Raw genomic sequence first — 6,001 nt, forward strand, 5'->3', positions numbered from 1 at the left:
CGGCTTGATCAGGCGATGCTCTGCTGCCACCATGTTACGTAACACTTCATGAGAGAGAACATGCAGCCTGAAAAAAAAACAGAAAAAAAAACATACTGTGTGTGCTCAGGGCCTTTCTAAACCCAGGTTCCACAGGATCGGAAGCAAATAATGCATCTCCTCCCATCTTCCCAGCTGTGGTGTTTTTTTTGGTCCTGTGTTTTGTGTCACACTAAAGAGCCCACACGGGTGAAAAACACCAGCTATCGTTCAGTGGTGAAACAAGATCTTACGTAAAACACTGTCTTTGTTCCCAAGCTCTGCAATTACATTCAACCACAATAAAGGCGACTAGAAATACAAATGTAAGAGAACAGAAGAAAACCAGCAGAGATTAAGAACATTTCTGTAAAAACTCATCCCATTTTACTCATATCATGAGCAGAACACATGAAATGGGCTTTTTAGTCAGACTCAGCTACATCACTTTAAACACAAAGCCTGTCCTCTTCTTACCTTTCTGTATTACCAGTGGTTCTGATAAGGCATAAAAAAATTATGCATTGATCTCCAGAGGCGGAAATCGAAGTGTTGCTGCAGCACAAACACAAAGTACCAAGTAGGTAAAAGCCAATAAAGATTGAAATGGAAATTTTCAAAGATAAAATAAAAAATAGGAGGTAACTACAGTTGTTACGTGAAGAGTAAAATGTCTGTACTGGAGAATTTAAGACTATCTGTGCAGTAAATGGCAAGTTAAAGTGACAAGTGATGATATAAAGAGATGTGGTGAGATTGTCAGTAGCAGATGGTTGTCATGGTGCAGCGTATGGTTTGATATGAAACAGTACTCTTAATATTAGTAGCATGGCGCAGTATGATGTGAGTGAGAGTGTCAGAGTCCTGAGTTTGGCATAAGTACATTTACTAAAGTGCTGCACATTGGTACAACTTTGAGGTTCTTCACTGGAGTAATTATGTGTAAGTAGCACATTTTAAAATGTATTTTGGCAGTCAGATTAAAAAATGAAAAACATGATTCTCATAATCAGAAAAATGCTAAACATCAGATCATATAATCTGTTTAACTGATGGTCGGTCCACCTAAAGTATACAGTTTATACATACAATTAGATAAATGTTTTTTACCAGTACATTTGATACTTGAACATTTCTTCCGATCCACAAAAAAACATTTATTACCAGCAACAACAGTGTCTCATCATGGCAAAATGTCTTCCTGATGACCGAACAGATTGTTGTCAGATATTACCATCCAAGATACAGTCGCAAAACTTTCTTTTACAAGTGTGTAGTTGAGATCAAAATGAAGGCTGAGTTTGAAGATTGTTGTGGTCTGAGAAAGGGGTCCTGAACTACAGGGAGGTCGGAGGTAGGACCCTCTATGGTCCTGACCCACTTCTGCCACCTTTCTAGCTTCAAACAGTGTTCTGTGGGCCTTATTTTCCTCTAAGAACAGCTTGTTTATCCAGGTATGGAAAAATAAATATTTTTGTTGTATTTTTACCTCTGGAATATTGTTAATATAAAAATTCTAAGATCAATTTCTATCCCAAAACTACGTAATGCCCCTCTAAGTAATATTACAACAGGATATCTTAACTCAAGTATGACATTTGGTTACTTACATCAGTGGACTTAAGTGATATATCCCGGGTTAAATGTATATAATCCATGTTATTTCTCGCAAGATTACAAGTGTCACACGACTGTTCCCAGCTAAGACCGATGCATAATGCACTTTACATCATTCTATAGGCTTACATCTGTGTCCTTATTTTGGTCTGACCTTACATTGCTCCCTTGATGGCCAGTTGCTCGTGGATTAGTGCTCGGAGGATTTACTGTAATAAGAGTTCAATGCAGATTGTTTAAAGCACAGATGGATTTGAGTCTTTTCATCAGAGAGCGAAGAGGCAGGAGACTCGTGGCGCCAATGTCGGCACTGCAGTCAAATAATTGATAGTCGCAGAAGATGGTTTGCGTATTAAACTGCTGAGCGTGGAGGTGAAATCAGGTGAACAATGAGCAATCAACATGTTTTTATCCACCCGTCGTACCACGCAGATGTATGAGACTAATCCACTTCTTTTTGTGGTATTGTGGAGTCATTTAATAACAATCTAATCATTTTGATGGAGGGATGTTTTAGTAAATATCAGATTTAATAGTAGAATAAATGGCACGTGAGTGATTATGTTCCCCAGCATCAGTCTTTGAGATAAAACGCAGCAAAATGATGTTCTGACATGACAATTTCATGATTAATGTTAATGTATTTAATCTGAGTGTATATATATATATATATATATATATATATATATATATATATATATATATATATATATATATATATATATATATACACATATATATATACACGACCCATCAACACTGCCAACAAATACTTCTTTGAAGTTATTTCTCCTCCACCCCCTTCCCTTTCTTCTCGCAGAAAGGGAAGGGGGTGGAGCTACTTTTTGAAAATATCCTCATTGACATCCAGCTCCTGCCAGAAGTTTCCCTCCAGACTGTCACATTTGTTGTTGTACGACTCCTCGCCATCTCCCCTTCATCACCACAATCTTTGTCGTCCTCATAATTTTCTTCATCTCATTTGTCTTCATATTTCTGCTCATGTCCGCCCTCCCTTCTTTCACAGAGTGGTACTGTGCAAAAGTAAAATGAAAAAAACTATTGCAACTTGTTTCTATATTATCTACTGAGCTGTACACCTCATTAAATCAGTTTATAATGCAGAGCTCCTTTAAACTGACCAATGAAAAGACATTATAATAAACATAGACCTCACTGGATAAATACAGTGGTTATACTGTATCTGCTGGTCCAATTTAGAATATTTCTCACTTCACTTGCTCGAAATGATCCTCCGTTCATTTGATATAATACGAGAATAACAATATTCACATTAATTCAAAAGTGAACAAATTGTAATTTGTGCTGAAGGTTTATTTCCACTGAACTAGAGGCTGAAACTAAAACAAAGTGCACAGGTGAGGGATCTGGAGTAACAGCTGTCATTCATCACAGTTAGAGCTGCCGCTAACATTCTTTGTTAATCTGTCGATGATTTTCTCAATCAGTAAATTCATTTTTTTCGTCCTTAAACTAAAGAGACTAAAGAATGGAGGGTGTCCATTATGGTTTCTTTAAGCTTATTTTGATATTCGTCAATAAAGTAACAGCATCCTAAACATGAAGATATCAAGATTAAAATAGAAAATAATTCAAATGATTTCCCTGTGGGCCTATCAAGTGGTGCACAAATTATTTTGTTTATGCATGAAGATGCCAAATGATATCTAATATAAAAGTTCATCCTTAATAATAAAGAAGTATTAGTCTGTATTTCATCATTTGTGTGGAAATGTTTCTATAGTATCACTTAAGAATTAATGTGCATCACATTTCCAACAACATCTACAAGAAGTGTTTGGCGGGGGCGAATTCACGTTTTCAAAATTTAGAATTTTTGTGAGAATGTTAAATTTGTACTTAAACATTTTGAGTCATTCTTTCAATGTGGCTTTTCTTGTAAACACTGCCAAAGACCCGTCATATTTTACACAAACCCAGCTTGACTTACCGTATCTGTAGTACTTCATCTGACCACCAAGGGTCAGTACAGTCTAGCATTAGACTGGGGTGCAGGCAGGACTTGCGGATAGGATCTCAGGATGACTCACTCTCTCCCATGAAAGGTGTAGCACTGCACCACAGATAACACATAACACTCGTTTGACATAATTTGACTTATCCTGATAAATGTATTGTAAAAGAAATGTACGATTGTGTTATATTAAGCTATAATGTGTTTAATTCTGGCTCGACGTTGTACACACACAAAAAAAAAAGGCTCTGGAAGATGATTTATGATGTCACTAATCTCTTTGTAATCTGTTGTCTGATCCCTGTGAGAATCACGGCCCAGATATAAAGGCCATGCCTCTCACGCTCTGTGCCCTCTGGACCGTAACCCTCACTAAGCCCAGAGCTGTGCACAGCGATATCAGAACAGAATAAAGACATTATTTGGGAACACAGCTTTAGCTTCTCTCTTGTATTGCATTACAATGACCAGTGACACAGAGCAGATGATGACAGTGTCACTACTTCCAGTTGTTACTGAGTCACTATGTAAATTAATTCATGACTTTTGGTCCTTTTAACCTCATCCGGCTGTAAGTTGTCATCTCCGTACCTGCGCCACAGGATGCCTACTAAATAAGACTCGCCTGGTTTTTGCAAGTGGGAAAGTATTGTTACACTTGCTTGGGGCTTCTTCATTTGAACAAGATTGTTTCAGGTGGAAAAGAAAGCCACCGGACTGGGACGAGGCCAGAGAAACGAAAGCATGGTGTGTGTGTGTGTGTGTGTGTGTGTGTGTGTGTGACAGTGAATTGGTCAGTATTTGCCAGAAAAACGGGGAGATTTCAGAAGCAACGCCGGGACAGAAGCGGGAACGGTGCCTGGGAGAGTTGAAGAAAAAGAATGGCTGGTAGAGGATGAGAGAGATTTGCCTCCATGAATTTTGGGATGAAAGATAGGCTTGTGTGTGTGTGTATGTGTGCGTGTGTGTGTGTGTGTATGTTTGTGTGTTTTAGAGGGAGAGAGGGAGTGAATGCCAAAGTGAGAAAGCCTGGGTGTGTTGAGATAAGCATGGGTCGTTGTGAGGTTGTTGTTTTCTGGGCACGCTGATGGTGTGTACTTGCCTGCGCTTGCGTAAGTGATTGTCTCTATGTGTGCACATTGTGACTAGTTGTTGACTAGTGATTTGGGGCTGCATGTAGTTTGTTTAAAATGTTGTCCTTAAATGGCGCCACTCTCGATAAGCATCTCCTCCTCCTCCTCCTCTAGCTCTCCCTCAGTCTTCTGTTCTTTCTCTTTTTCCCAGATGCTTCTTTTTTCCTATCAGATTCGAGTGATTACGCGTTTCCAACTTGCTCCACTGTTGTTCGCCTGTTACTTTTTTTTTTTTTATGTGGCCAAAGTGTCTCTTATCTTCTTCATGCTGGGAATGGCGCCTGTTTATGATGTCTTGCCGCCATGCAATCACTACTCGGAGGTTCACACCACCGCTCAATCTCTTGCGCAGCGACTAAATTTGTGTTCTGGGATGGTGGATGGCAGAACTATGTGGGCTTGACCATCTGTTGATTTGTATTTAATTCACAAGGAGGACATCAAACCTAATTTGCTATGTTGTTGTCCAGAATTTCAGTGTCTGAATAGTAAATTAAATCCTTTTACCCAAAGGACCTAATTTACCCATACCAAAATTTCAAATTGTTGAAATCCCTTTTACAGTAATTAATCTGAGAACAGCAAAAACAACACACATTAAACCAGACGTCTATCTCACCCTTTTTTCAACGATCAATTACTCATTGTTTGTTTTTTCTGGTAATTGTGCAGTACCTGAAAAAATACTGGTCCAAGAAAGGTCATGTCTTCAGATGAGCCTAAACATTTTGAAATCAAAATCATGTAAAAGATAGAAATGCAGCAAATCATCACATATAAGAAGCTATTTCCAGCATATACTTTCTTGTGAAGGGCTCATTGCAAGGTTGAGATATTGTCATGACTGTAAATCTGTTTGTTGTGTTGTCTGGTTTTGTCTTGTGGGTTCTTGTATTTGTTTTCCATGTCTTTGTATCTTGTCTTGTGTCTTTTGTTTTTCCATGCCCTCATGTGTCCTTTAAGTTCTCCTGTGTCTTTTCCTATGTTCCCTCTGGCTCCCTCTGTCTATTGTTTTGTTCCCCTCATGTCCTTGTGTGCTCCTCCCCTTCGTTACCTCACCTGTTGGTCCACCTCACCTGTTCCTCGTCTCGTCATCAGTGTCTGTGTACTTAGTCTGTGTGTTTCCCTTCACTCCCTGTCTGGTCATTGTTCTTGTCAGCCCCTGTTTACGTCCGTGCTCTCGTCCATGTTCTTCGAGTCCCGTCTTGGTATGTTTTGGTTTTGAGTTTTCCATGTT

This window comes from Sparus aurata, chromosome 8 (genome assembly GCF_900880675.1).
Source record: "Sparus aurata chromosome 8, fSpaAur1.1, whole genome shotgun sequence".
Taxonomy (NCBI): domain Eukaryota; kingdom Metazoa; phylum Chordata; class Actinopteri; order Spariformes; family Sparidae; genus Sparus; species Sparus aurata.